A 14,758-nucleotide genomic window follows, 5' to 3' on the forward strand; every position below is an offset into this window, starting at 1 on the left:
GCATTGGTGGAATGAGGCATTATGACATCACAATCTCAGCTCTGGAATGTTGCTCTCATAGGGGTTCTGGAATCTTGCTACTCCTTGAGATTCTGCATGGAATCGTGATACTCTTTGGGGTTCCAGAATGTTGCTACTATTTGGGTTTTTGCCAAGTACTAGTGACCTGGATTGGCCACCGTGCATGTTACAAAACACAATAAAATCAGTTAAAACAAAATAATGCTATTACCAATAGGAAAGACCTAGGGCTTCTTTTACGAAGCCGCGTTAGAGATTTAACGTGTGTAATAGCGTGTGCTAAACCGCCAGTCGCACTAGCCTCTACTGCCTCCTCTTGAGCAGGCGGTAGTTTTTCGGCTAGCGTGGGGGTTAGCGCGTGATAAAAAGTCACGTGCGCTGCAGCCGCTAACGCGGCTTCGGAAAAGTAGCCCCTAATCTAAATATTGAGGAGAGAAAAAAAAACAATCGAACCTCTTTTTTGTTGTGGTCTCGTGAATACAGTTTTCTCATGTCCACTGACAATCTAAAAATGACCTCAAATTAAATGCCAAATTAGAAAAATGAGTTGTCAACATAGACTTGGAAATGAAAGTTCACTTCGAATAACTTGTGGAAGGTCATTGCATAAGGATGGATGTAAAAAGAACAAAGCAGAATTACGAGTTGATTTATAATGAGCCATTTTTGGTGAAGGAAGTGCCGGTCTCTGAGAGTCGACCGACCGTAATGTACGTGTTGGGAGTATATGGAATGGTTATAGGAGCCAAGTATGATGGAGCCCTTAGTCTGGTATAACAGAATTGAGGCATGAGACTCTGGGCCTCGGAAACTCATGCCTCCATCAATTGGTTAATCTATAAGATACCATTTGCTTTTCCTATCCTTAAAATGTGCCAGTATGAGCATTGGGGCTGGAGAAGGATTTTGTGTGTGTCGTGGACCGCCGGAAGAACTAACAAATCGATTCTGGATCACTCGAAGCCCAAATGATGAAGTTACGACTACCTTAGTTTGGTCAACTGTCGGAAGAGAGGGATCACTGGAGAAGGATATCCTGTTTGGGGAGATCGAAGGAACCAGGCGAAAAGGGCTGGACACGTTGAAAACAACCATGGGGATGGCGCTGGAGGACCTTCCCGGACTAGCACAAAACCGATCTCTCTTTAGATTTGTAGTTCATTCAAGTCGCTAAGACTCGGACGCGAGTTGATAGCACCTAACTAACGGCATGAAATACCCAAGTATCAATCTTATATTTCCGTAATGTGTCCGGATGAGGTAATGGGGTGCATGTCTTTACGATGAGTCGGAACAGAATACTCAGGTACCAATCTCCAATCTGCGTAAGGAATTGCGGCAACATACCCAGGCATCACATCTCACCTCTTTCTAGCACATCCTTAAACAAGCATCTCTCGTTTCTCTGTGTGTCCTGTTCTCTCCAGGGCCACAGGCCCAGACAGGCGCAGTGGCCTCAGTAAGCACCGGCTGGTCATGTGCGTGACTGCCTGACTATGGCCTCTCACAGATAACCCGCCAGCTTCACTCCTGTCCAACTGTAGGCCGAAACAGCTCTCCTATACAAGTTTCAGGCTTCTTTCCTTTCTAGGCCTGATTTTTTGGCACTCCTCTGACACTCAGCACTCATTTAAAAGTATCCACTTGCTATAAAAATGTTTTGTTTCCCTATGGGCAGATAAAACTGAGCCTTTCAGAGTGTTTTTCTAATACTCGTTGCATTTGGATGCCAAAATGTTTCAAGGCAGATTCTGTTTCACTTTCTACAAGTTAAGCTCAGTAATGCTGGCCTGACAGTGGTACCAGAGCAACTTCAGCATGGCCCCATTTTGAACGGGACTATCCCGTTTTTAGCTCACCTGTCCCGTTGTCCCACAGCTTCGGGACGCCAAAATGTTCCGTTTTCAGAAGGAGTGGGACAGGCGAGCTAAAAACGGGCCACTGCCACCTATTTGTCCAAGCCACCGCCACATTAACATCATCTTCGTGCAGTGGCTGCACAAGCCTCCCCCCCCCACCCCCCGCCGTCAATTCTGATGTCAGAGAGGAAGTTCCTGGCTGGCCCAGACTTCCTCTCTAACGTCAGAATTGATGGCGGGAGAGGGGGGGAGGCTTGGACAGCCACTGCACGAAGATGATGTTAGTGCGGCGGTGGCTTAGAAAACTATGTGGCGGCGGTGGCTTGGGGGGGCTGGGAGAGAGAATGAAAGACAGGGAGGGCGGGAGAGAAAGAAAGACAGAAAGGGGGGGAGAACTGGGAGAGAGAAAGACAGAAAGAAGGGGGGGGGGCAGGGAGAGACAAAGAAAGAAAGGAAGAGAAAGAAATGAAAGAAAGAAAGGATGCACAGTCAGAAGGAAGTGCAACCAGAGACTCATGAAATCACCAGACAACAAAGGTAGGAAAAATGATTTTATTTTCAATTTACTGATCAAAATGTGTCCGTTTTGAGAATTTATATCTGCTGTCTATATTTTGCACTATATTTAATTGGTTTGGGAGGGGTCCAGGGAGGGGGGGTTTCCCAGGATCCAGGAGGATCCAGCGGAGGATCGGGGGGGGGAGGGGGAGAGGATCTGAGGAGGGTCTGGTCCCGTTTTGTGGTAAAAAATAAATGGTCATGTTAAGCATGGCAGATTTTAGAGAAACACAGTAACAGCGTCCTTCCAGGGAACAGGCATCGCACAGGCAACAGCGGTGAAGCTTCACATGCACAGACACACACACTGAGCCACCACCGAATAGGCATAACTAGGATTACCAGACGTCCGGATTTACCCAGACATGTCCTCTTTTTAGAGGGCATGTCCGGGTATCCGGACGGCTCTTCAAAACCCAGCACTTTCTCCGGGTTTTGAAAAGCTACCACCTTCGGAAGGACATCTGCGCATGCGCGGATGCAACCCGGTGACATCATGCATGCATGTGACATCATCGTGTTGCATCTGCGCAGAAGCCCTCCCAACGCGGGCCCAAGGACGAGAACAGGTTGAGGGCGCGGAGCTCGAGGATGAGGCTGGGGCAGAACAGGGTGGGCCTGGTGACAGGGCTATGGGTCCGGATTTTACAGAAGTATAATCTGCTCACCCTAGTCCAGGGGTCTCAAAGTCCCTCCTCAAGGGGCGCAATCCAGTCGGGTTTTCAGGATTTCCCCAATGAATATGCATGAGATCTATGTGCATGCACTGCTTTCAATGCACACTCATTGGGGAAATCCTGAAAACCCGACTGGATTGCAGCCCTCAAGGAGGGACTTTGAGATCCTTGCCCTAGTCATAACACAGGCAACAGCACTGAAAGCTTCTTGCTCTCCTTCTCCCCTCCGCCAACACACAGCACCAGGGAACAGGCATCTCACAGACAGCAGCAGTGAAGCTTCCCGCACGTAGGGAGCAATTCTGTGACAGGGCACCCAGATGCCAGAGCCGGAGCCAGGTCAGGTTTTCAGGATCTCCACCATAAATATGCATGAGATAGATTTGCATCTCAAGGAGGCAGTGCATGCAAATCCGTCTCGTACATATTCATGGTGGAGATCCTGAAAACCTGACCTGGCTCCGGCTCTCGAAGACCGGAATTGCCTACCCCCGCCCTTGGCAATAAGCCACGCATTGATTTAAATACCAACGTTAATATCTTGAATTGTATTCTCCATGTGACCGGCAACCAGTGAAGTTCGGCTAGTAACAAATCACTCTTTCTATCACCCTAGCTGCGGCGTTCTGAGCTGCTTGAAGTGCTCTAAGGGTGTGTTTAGGGCTCGATCGAACAAATGTCGTTCAGTGCTATTCTATAAAGCAGGGTTGTCCAACCCCGGTGCCTGAAGGCCACAAAAGAGTTGGGTTTTCCGGATTTTCCCAATGAGATCGATTTGCATGCATTGCTTCCTTTGTACGCAAATAGATCTCATGCATATTCATTTGGGAAATCCTGTGAACACCCCCTTGCAACATCACGCTACGTAAGTTAAGCCAATACTGGCAGAATAGCACTTAAGCATCATTTACACACTCAAGTGCACACATAAAACTTTTATGCAAGCTACACACGTGACCTCTGTACCCCTGTTAGTGAGGTGTTGAACGGAAGCAGAGCCCTGCTGGGAGAGTTGGGAGGCTCCTGGTGAAGCCCAGAGTCCCAGGCAAGCTCCCTCTATGGGATGGAGTGAAGTACTGCTGCTGCTGCTGACAGACGACCTCATCCTCTGACAGCTCCAAGGATGGAGGAATAGAGCAGGAGTCTGACCTGGAAACACACGGCTGCCGCCTAGAGCACATTGCCGAGAAATAAGCAGGCGAAAATGGGTGTGCCTGCGCTGCTCAGTGAGCGTGGCGCTCCAGTGTCGCAGTGCACAGAAACCATTTTCAGGAGGTCCAATTACAGCCTTGCATGTGCATGAATCCCTGAAACACATAGAGGACAAAATTCTACATCTGGCGCCCCCCCAAAAAAATCAGCGACAAAAAAACACCCCCCCCAATTGCTAAGCGCTATCCCATAAATGGTGCGCCGAGTGGAGCATCATTTATGGATTAGCACCTAGCGCTGGGATCCACTTCTAACTTTTAGGTGCAAGGATTTACACTAACTGAAACCTTGGGCATATCCCATGGCCACGCCCCCTTTTCAGATGCACGCAGTAGAATTTATGCTCGCACCTTTCGAGCAAGATGAGCCTGGAAATTCTAATTGGTGTCAATTTGTAACAATAATTGATTATTAGCGCCCAATTACTGGCGCTAATTGGTTTTCGGTTCGATCAAATTGCGCACAGAATTCGGGCAAGCAACATGAGCACCTTATATAGAATCTGGGGGAATCAGTGAAGAAGAGTGCACGGCCCTGGGAGAATTTCTTGAAAAGGGCAGTTAAGGAATGAAATGATAAGAACATAGTAACATAGTAGATGACGGCAGATAAAGACCTGAATGGTCCATCCAGTCTGCCCCGCTGCTGGGTCAGACCAGTGGTCCATCGTGCCCAGCAGTCCGCTCACGCGGTCAAAGACTAGTGCCCTATTTGAGTCTAGCCTTACCTGCGTATGTTCTGGTCCAGCAGGTACTTATCTAACCTTTTCTTGAATCCCTGGAGGGTGTTTTCCCCTATTTGAATCCCTGGAGGGTGTTTCCCCCTATATTAGCCTCTGGAACAGTGTTCCAGATTTCTACCACTCTCTGGGTGAAGAAGAACTTCCTTACGTTTGATAGATGAGATTTCCTTAGAAAGTGTTGCTGTCCCATCACATTAGTCCTAAACTTCAACACAAGAGCACACAATGCCAAGAAGGAGCTGATTTACCAGAGGAGCGTACACTGCATCGATAACACTAAGGAAAACATTCTGCACTGATAACTGGACAAGATGCTGATTTATCAAAGGAGCACACTGCGCTGATAAGGGGTGGGTTTACTGAAAGAGCCCACTGCACTGATAACACAATCAAGATGCTGATTTACCGAAGGAGCACACTGCAGTGATAACACTATCAAGAGGCTGATTTACCGGAGCACGCTGCAGTGATAACACTATCAAGAGGCTGATTTATCAAAGGAGCACACTGCGCTGATAAGGGATGGGTTTACTGAAAGAGCCCACTGCACTGATAACACAATCAAGATGCTGATTTACCAAAGGAGCACACTGCAGTGATAACACAATCAAGATGCTGATTTATCAAAGGAGCACACTGCGCTGATAAGGGGTAGGTTTACTGAAAGAGCCCACTGCACTGATAACACAATCAAGATGCTGATTTACCGAAGGAGCACACTGCAGTGATAACACTATCAAGAGGCTGATTTATCAAAGGAGCACACTGCGCTGATAAGGGGTGGGTTTACTGAAAGAGCCCACTGCACTGATAACACAATCAAGATGCTGATTTACCGAAGGAGCACACTGCAGTGATAACACAATCAAGATGCTGATTTATCAAAGGAGCACACTGCGCTGATAAGGGGTAGGTTTACTGAAAGAGCCCACTGCACTGATAACACAATCAAGATGCTGATTTACCGAAGGAGCACACTGCAGTGATAACACTATCAAGAGGCTGATTTACCGGAGCACGCTGCAGTGATAACACTATCAAGAGGCTGATTTATCAAAGGAGCACACTGCGCTGATAAGGGGTGGGTTTACTGAAAGAGCCCACTGCACTGATAACACAATCAAGATGCTGATTTACCGAAGGAGCACACTGCAGTGATAACACTATCAAGAGGCTGATTTACCGGAGCACGCTGCAGTGATAACACTATCAAGAGGCTGATTTACTGGAGCACACTGCAGTGATAACACTATCAAGAGGCTGATTAACCAAAGGAGCACACTGCAGTGATAACACTATCAAGAGGCTAATTTACCAAGTGCACCCATAAAACTGAAAAAGGGTGATTTTAGCAACAGAGGGCTAGATGCACTAAAGTCTCCAACTGTCTTCCGATCGTCGCTAAACCCGTTTGACAAGTTTAGTGACCGATCGTATTTACTGACCCGATGCACAAAATATGCAACTAGCCAACCAATCGATGCTCTAACATGGCACAAAAAATACTGATCACTCCTACCAACCCCCCCAAAACGACAGATCTTCCTGGTTTTTTAGGGGGGTGTCATTTTTTTTAATGGCACATGCACAATATCTGCCCCATGAAAAAAAATGCCATGCCAGCTCCCTCTCGCCCCCATCAATGATGGTCCTCCCTGATGACACCCCCCCCCCATGAACCAGAATGGAAGCAGGAGGGATGCCCCCTCCCCTTCCATCAAAAATCTGCAGAGTTTACTGCACTGATAACACTATCAAAATGCTGATTTACCAAACTGCTGATAACAGTGCAAAGAGGTGAATTACCGCTGCATTTATAAACACAGAGACCAGCCAGAGTTCTCTAAGGCAGGGGTGTCCAATGTTGGTCCTCGAGGGCCGCAATCCAGTCGGGTTTTCAGGATTTCCTCAATGAATATGCATGAGATCTATTAGCGTACAATGAAAGCAGTGCATGCAAATAGATCTCATGCCTATTCATTGGGGAAATCCTGAAAACCTGACTGGATTGTGGCCCTCGAGGACCGACATGTGACACCCCTGCTCTAAGGTGTGAACCCTGAACTGGTAACATTAGCAAACACATTTTTTTAAATTGGACCATAGCACACAGTAGTTTCACAATACATAAAATACTCAGCAATGATCTTGTATCAGGACAGTAATGGAAAGGCCGAATGCAAACCTCGTTTTTCTTTATTTATTCAATTTTCTAAACTGTTCTTCCAGGGAAACTCAGAATGGTTTACAACATGGATTTTACTCAGGCACTTGAGCATTTTTCCTGTCTGTCCCACAGTCTATCTAATGGACCTGGAGCAATGGGGGGATTAAGTGACTTGCCCAGGGTCACAAGGAGCAGCGTGGGTTTGAACCCACAACCGCAGGGTGCTGAGGCCGTAGCTTTAACCACTGTGCCACACATTCCCTGGTAAATTGTCTAGTTTCTAAGGTACCACAGCCTTGATCATTCGTGCTGCTCCAAGGTGTTCCCCTCTAAATCATTTCTTCCATAGACATGCTAAGGGGAAAATCCCGTGTTCCTTTAGTCCTGAACGATATAAGAGCAAAGGGAGAGGGGGCAGCATCACATGACCCGGGAATTTTGAACCATTTAAAGTGTAGGATTGGTGCGCAAATCCTGATTAAGCCCCGGCTGGTACTTCTTCTGATCGCTTCTTTCACAATCTATCTGTTTTTATCCCAGTATCCCAAATTGGTGGCATGCAGGGGGTGGGGTGGCATCGACCTCATTGGAGAGTCCCACGAGCCTGGCAGCTGAGGCGGGAGCTGAGCCAAGCATTTACCCAGGGAAATGTAAGGTAAGAAACAGTGGAGTGGAGGGTAATAAGAGCTTCACAATGCCACCCAGAGGGATACAGAGTAGTAAGAACATAAGAATAGCCATACTGGGTCCATCTAACCCAGTATCCTGCTTTCAGCAGCGGCCAATCAAAGTCACAAGGACCTGGCAGAAACCCAAACAGTAGCAACACCCCGTGCTAATGCAGGGCAAGAGGTTGCTTCCCCTATGTCTGTCTCAATAGCAGACTATGGACTTTTCCTCCAGGAACTTGTCCAAAGAATTTTCAAACCCAGATACCCTAACTGCTGTTACCACATCCTCTGGCAAGAAGTTCCAGAGCTTCCCCCAAAAAACATTTTCTCCTATTCATTTTGAAAATAGTCTTTGCACTTTTTGAAGGAGGAAACAATCAGGAGGTTGCTTCCCCTATGTCTGCCTCAATAGCAGACTATGGACTTTTCCTCCAGGAACTTGTCCAAAGAATTTTCAAACTCAGATACCCTGACTGCTGTTACCACATCCTCTGGCAAGAAGTTCCAGAGCTTCCCCAAAAACACATTTTCTCCTATTCATTTTGAAAATAGTCTTTGCACTTTTTGAAGGAGGAAACAATCAGGAGGTTGCTTCCCCTATGTCTGCCTCAATAGCAGACTATGGACTTTTCCTCCAGGAACTTGTCCAAAGAATTTTCAAACCCAGATACCCTAACTGCTGTTACCACATCCTCTGGCAAGAAGTTCCAGAGCTTCCCCCAAAAAACATTTTCTCCTATTCATTTTGAAAATAGTCTTTGCACTTTTTGAAGGAGGAAACAATCAGGAGGTTGCTTCCCCTATGTCTGCCTCAATAGCAGACTATGGACTTTTCCTCCAGGAACTTGTCCAAAGAATTTTCAAACTCAGATACCCTGACTGCTGTTACCACATCCTCTGGCAAGAAGTTCCAGAGCTTCCCCCAAAAACACATTTTCTCCTATTCATTTTGAAAATAGTCTTTGCACTTTTTGAAGGAGGAAACAATCAGGATTTTGTAAACCTTTATCATATTCTCCCTAAGGCGTTTCTTTTCTCCCTCCCTCAACTGTACATTTTCCCTACCTTGTACACTTTCCCATCGACTTGAAAATGCAACTCCAGTTTTCTCTTTAAGTGCTCGTCTCACTCTCGCTCTCTCCCGCTGAGCTTCGCTGTGCTTTGGAGCCCTGCAGAGCGCACTCGGGGCAGGAAGCTCCAGCTGTGTTCTCTTGGGGAGGGAAAGCCGTAACAATGGGGTCCAAAAGGTCTCTTATTTTAGACTCTCTTACCAAAATGCAGACAGGAGAATCAGATCTGCACATTAGCAGCTGCTCTTGTTTTTGACACGAGTCCTACAATATCCACAGAAGAAAGAATGAAACCCCCCAAGATTCCTTCTCTTCCCTTCCTGATCTTGCAGGCAGCAAGGTCCGGGGTGCTGGGCCCAAAGGCTGCAGGAGCAGGTCACTGGCCCTGGGCTGTCCTCAATACACAGGGCGCTCTCGCCTCTTCTAAATGCAGCAGGGCAAGCCCAATGGGCCACCTTTGCCCTGGATTTTGCTGACCCTCCTCTCTCCCTATTTTGGGACGCCTGCTGCGGTCGCACCGTCTTCCCGAGCCAGCTCCACTTGCCCCCTCACCCCCCCCCCCGGGCATCTGACGCCTTCTAGGGCACACAGAGGGCTCATTCTTCCCCCCGTGGAGTCCCGGGAGCAGCTGCGCCCTCTGGCGGATGCGCGACGAATCGTGAAGAGAGAGAGCTCGGCTGTCACTTCCTCGGACAGCGCGGCGGTGAGATGGGGGGGGGGGAGGTTGGGGAGGTGACAGGGGAAGGGATCGTCCCCGCCACACCTGCAGCCGGACTCCAACCCAGCCCCACTGCGAACCTCTGCCTGGCACTGTGGGATCACTGACAGGCGGCCATGGGCTATGGCAATTAGAACCCCCCGCCCCCCCCCCCCAGGCTGAGTGCCCGATCGGGGCTTTTGATCACTGCCCTTGTTTCTCTCATCAGTGCTGTCTGCCATGGGGGGGCTTAGACAGCCAAAGGATCTACCCCTGCCTTGCTGGCACTGACAGATCGTTAGGAAAAGCATCAGATAAGACTCACCAGTTTGCCTGCAGACCTCTGATTTCCCCAGCAGGGAGGCTGCCCTCCCCCCCCGGTGCCAGCCCCTGCCCGGGGTGCTGCGAAGGAGAGCGGCCGAGCGAGCGAAGCCCGTGCCCCAGCGCGCAGGGAGCCGAGCAGGAACTGGTTCCCATTCCTGAAGCCCAGCTCCAGGGCTGCAGGAGGCAGGGCCTCCGTGCTACTGTGCAGCTGCTCCTTAAAGGGACAGATCCCCCCCTTTCCCGGCTAGGGGGGCTGCCTTGCGGGTCCAACGAGGAGACTGATGCCGGTTGGTGCAGCTAAGGAGGGAGGGAAGCGAAATCCCCCTTTTCAAGGGCTGGCTGCAGGTCTGATGAGGACCGGCAGCCAGAAAACTTGGGGATCGCCGGAGACTTAGAAATGTACATATGAGCATGACAAACTGGTAAAGGAAACTAAACCTTAAGTTTATAGACTGGCTCAGCTCCAAGGAAATGGAGCTCGACTTGATTAACAATGATGTCATTACTGCAAATGATGACGTGAAACTAAAGGAGGGAAGAGCCCAAGGTCACAGAGATGACATTGAGAAAAAGAAAGAGGAGTGAGTTCTTAAATATTTTGGAAAATAGTAACGTCTACAAAATAATTGAAAAGAATTTAGGTCTCTTATTTGTATTCCAAATCTTTGCTATAATTTAAACATAGACGAATTCGCCAATTTTCCTACCGATCTAATTCCCTTAAAAGAAGGGAAGGAAAGTTTTAGGGCTCCTTTTACAAAGCCGCGTTAGCGGTTTAACGCACGTTATAGCGCGCGCTATTTTGCCAACCGTGCTAGCCGCTTACCGCCTCCTCTTGAGTTTTTCGGCTAGCGCAGGCTAAAAATGTGCGTGCAATAAAGCCGCTAACGCGGCTTCGTAAAAGGAGCCCTTAATCTGGCAGTATTTCGCGCGAAGCTGGACCTTTGGGCATTCCCAATTAACGGAACCAAAGGTATAAAAATACCGAACAAGATTTTAAAGACAATGTGTGCACATTTAAATTGAACCCTGAAATAAAGCAGGGAGCCAGTGAAGTTTTTCCAGCAGAGGGGATGCAGGATCAAACTTCCTTTTCCCCAAAATCAATTTGGCCGCAGTATTTTGTACCGGTTGCAGTCTTTGCAAGTTACCTTTGGTTAATCCCAAACCGGAGGAGCAAAAATGCTCTGCGGCTGTTTGTAACATGGCCCTGGCCTCACCACCTTCCCAAAGAACATCCGAGGGAGCTTTAGGGTCAGATGTGCCAATCACAAAAGCGAATTAAAGAGTTATGTTTTTAGCATTGCCTATATGTAACACTGTACGTTCACCCGGAGGAGATCATTAATGCATCTGCCCCCTTAGGCCATATAATTCGGTTTGGCAGTAAAGCTTCTTCTACAAGCCCAGAGCACTTACAGGGACCCCGGCAGAATCCATCCTTGACTCTACAACCAAGGGCTTGCTACACAACCAGGAAGCGTTTCAGCTGCCTATGTGTGGGTGACAGACTAGGGCGAGTGGGGAGAGTTTGGGGCCGTGGTTAAAGCTACAGCCTCCGCACCCAGAGGTTGTGGGTTCAAACCCACGCTGCTCCTTGTGACCCTGGGTAAGTCACTTAGGGATCCTTTACTAAGGCACATTAGCATTTAGCCTGCACTCATTTTTAGCATGTGCTAAGACGCACTAGCGTGCCTTGGTAAAAGAACCCCTTAATCTCCTCATTGCCCAGGTACATTTGTGAGCCCACCGGGACAGAGAGGGAAAAATGCTTGAGGACCTGAATAAATTCATGTAAACCATTCTGAGCTCCCCTGGGAGAACGGTATAGAAAATTGTCTCTGGTAACCAGAGCTGGCATTGTGATGTCATAATGCCTCATTCCACCAATAAAAGCCAACCTCATCAGTGATGTCACAATGGCTTGATTGTCCTTTACTTGGCTCACTTTTACTATTAGAGTGGGGCAGTGGTTAATGCTACAGCTTCAGCTCCCTGAGGTTGTGGGTTCAAACCCATGCTGCTCCTTGTGACCCTGGGCAAGTCACTTAATCCCCCCATTGCCCCAGGTCCATTAAATAGATTGTGAGCCCACCAGGACAGACAGGGATACATGCTTGAGTACCTGAATAAATTCATGTAAACCATTCTGAGCTCCCCTGGGAGAACGGTAGAGAAAATTGTCTCTGGTAACCAGAGCTGGCATTGTGATGTCATAATGCCTCATTCCACCAATAAAAGCCAACCTCATCAGTGATGTCACAATGGCTTGATTGTCCTTTACTTGGCTCACTTTTACTATTAGAGTGGGGCAGTGGTTAATGCTACAGCTTCAGCTCCCTGAGGTTGTGGGTTCAAACCCATGCTGCTCCTTGTGACCCTGGGCAAGTCACTTAATCCCCCCATTGCCCCAGGTCCATTAAATAGATTGTGAGCCCACCAGGACAGACAGGGATACATGCTTGAGTACCTGAATAAATTCATGTAAACCATTCTGAGCTCCCCTGGGAGAACGGTATAGAAAATTGTCTCTGGTAACCAGAGCTGGCATTGTGATGTCATAATGCCTCATTCCACCAATAAAAGCCAACCTCATCAGTGATGTCACAATGGCTTGATTGTTCTATACTTGGCTCACTTGGACTACATTATGATTTCTAGAGTGGGGCAGTGGTTAAAGCTACATCCTCAGCACCCTGAGGTTGTGGGTTCAAACCCATGCTGCTCCTTGTGACCCTGGGCAAGTCACTTAATCCCCCCATTGCCCCAGGTCCATTAAATAGATTGTGAGCCCACCAGGACAGACAGGGATACATGCTTGAGTACCTGAATAAATTCATGTAAACCATTCTGAGCTCCCCTGGGAGAACGGTATAGAAAATTGTCTCTGGTAACCAGAGCTGGCATTGTGATGTCATAATGCCTCATTCCACTAATAAAAGCCAACCTCATCAGTGATGTCACAATGGCTTGATTGTTCTATACTTGGCTCACTTGGACTACATTATGATTTCTAGAGTGGGGCAGTGGTTAAAGCTACAGCCTCAGCACCCTGAGGTTGTGGGTTCAAACCCATGCTGCTCCTTGTGACCCTGGGCAAGTCACTTAATCCCCCCATTGCCCCAGGTCCATTAAATAGATTGTGAGCCCACCAGGACAGACAGGGATACATGCTTGAGTACCTGAATAAATTCATGTAAACCATTCTGAGCTCCCCTGGGAGAACAGTATAGAAAATTGAATGAATAAATGAATAGGGAAGAGGAATAAGGAGGGGATCAGGTAAAATTGAAGGAATTGGTAGGGGAAGGGACAGGAAGAAAATGAGAGGACGGGAAGGTGGTGGCAATTGGAGCACAGGTGTGAAAAACTGGCTCTGTTCTCCATCTCTTGTCTTTTTTCTCTCTCCCCCCCCCCCATCCCCTCTAGATCCCCTACTTTCCCAGAACAAATCACTAGGATCCTTTGCCTCCCCCCCCAAAAAAAAAAATAGAGACACAAAAGAAATATCAGAAACTGACTAGTTTTCTAAAGTAAAATGCAAATTAACTTTAATACAGCTCTGCAAATTGAAGTAAACAAGCGGCTTAGTATTTCATGACTTTGGCTGGGATTCAGTAACCTGCCCGATCAGGGTCCGATCCGGGCAGGTCCGATGAATTCAGGAATGAAAAATATGCAGATGGGGGCGATCGGAGGAACGCCCCCATCTGCCGGCACGGATCGCTGTGTAGCAATCCCTGCACATGCGCAGACCATTTGTAGATGGTCTGTGCATGCCCATCTGAGACGCAACCTTTTTTTTTTTTTAACTTAAAACTTTAGTTTTTAGCTCTGCGAGCCCATGGTTTTAACCCGCCTTAAACCCGCGGGTTAAAACCACGGGCTTGCTGGGCAGGGAAGGGGAGGAGAACTTCGGGGAAGGGCAGGAGAATGGCGATGCGGCAGGAGAGATTTGGGAAAGGGCAGGAGAATGGCGATGCGGCAGAAGAGATTCAGGGAAGATCGATGCAAAGCAGGGCGGCATGAGGGCGAGCAACAGAGATAAGAAGCAGGGCAGAGCAGGGCAGCATTCGGGGCGAGCAGGCAGGAGAGATTGCAGGATAGAGAGCAGGGCTTCCAGTCGGAAAGACGTTTTCGACTGGTCCCCAACAGTCGCTTCTTCAGGTGATTGGCCAGCCCAGTCGGATCGGAAATTTGGTGTAGTGAATCGGGTCGCTGTCCAATTTGCATGCGTTTCACCTCATTTGCATGCACGGATTCAAAGCGTATCGCAGGAGAGGTAAGTGAATCAGGCCAGATGGAAATTTGATAGTAAAGGTTTGCTTTGTGAATCTAGGCCTTTGTAACTCTGGAGCCAAATTTATCCTTGAGCTACAAGGAACGCCTAGAAAAATTGGGACTGTTCATCCTCAAAAAGAGGAGGCTGTGAGGGGATATGATAGAGACTTTTATAATATTAAAAGGATTCGACAAAATAGACCAAGAAACATCGTTATTCACTTTCTCAAATGTGACACGGACAAGAGGTCATGGACTGAAACTGAGGGGCAGCAGGTCCTGGATAAATGTCAGGTAGTTCTGTTTCGCACAGCGAGTGGTGGACGCTTGGAATGCTCTCCCAGAGGAGGTGGTGACGGAGACTACCATTCTGGGATTCAAGCGCAAGTTGGATGCACACCTTCTTGCAAATCACATTAAGGGATACGGGTAATCAAGGTCTCCATCAGGGAGCACCTAGCTCGGTCTCCGTGTGTGCG

General features: G+C 48.2%; 1 protein-coding gene across 2 annotated transcripts in view; it reads right to left on the reverse strand.

Annotated features, from left to right (window-relative positions):
• Window positions 1-10,122, reverse strand: part of DAAM2 (dishevelled associated activator of morphogenesis 2) — a 460,184-nt gene extending 450,062 nt beyond the window's left edge. For both annotated transcript variants that reach the window (XM_033939628.1, XM_033939627.1), the window contains exon 1: window positions 10,000-10,122. The gene's annotated coding sequence lies outside the window, so the exon portion shown is untranslated. The remainder of the gene's footprint in view (window positions 1-9,999) is intronic.
• Window positions 10,123-14,758: the final 4,636 nt, after the last annotated feature.

The sequence above is a fragment of the Geotrypetes seraphini genome, chromosome 3, assembly GCF_902459505.1.
Source record: "Geotrypetes seraphini chromosome 3, aGeoSer1.1, whole genome shotgun sequence".
Taxonomy (NCBI): Eukaryota; Metazoa; Chordata; class Amphibia; order Gymnophiona; family Dermophiidae; genus Geotrypetes; species Geotrypetes seraphini.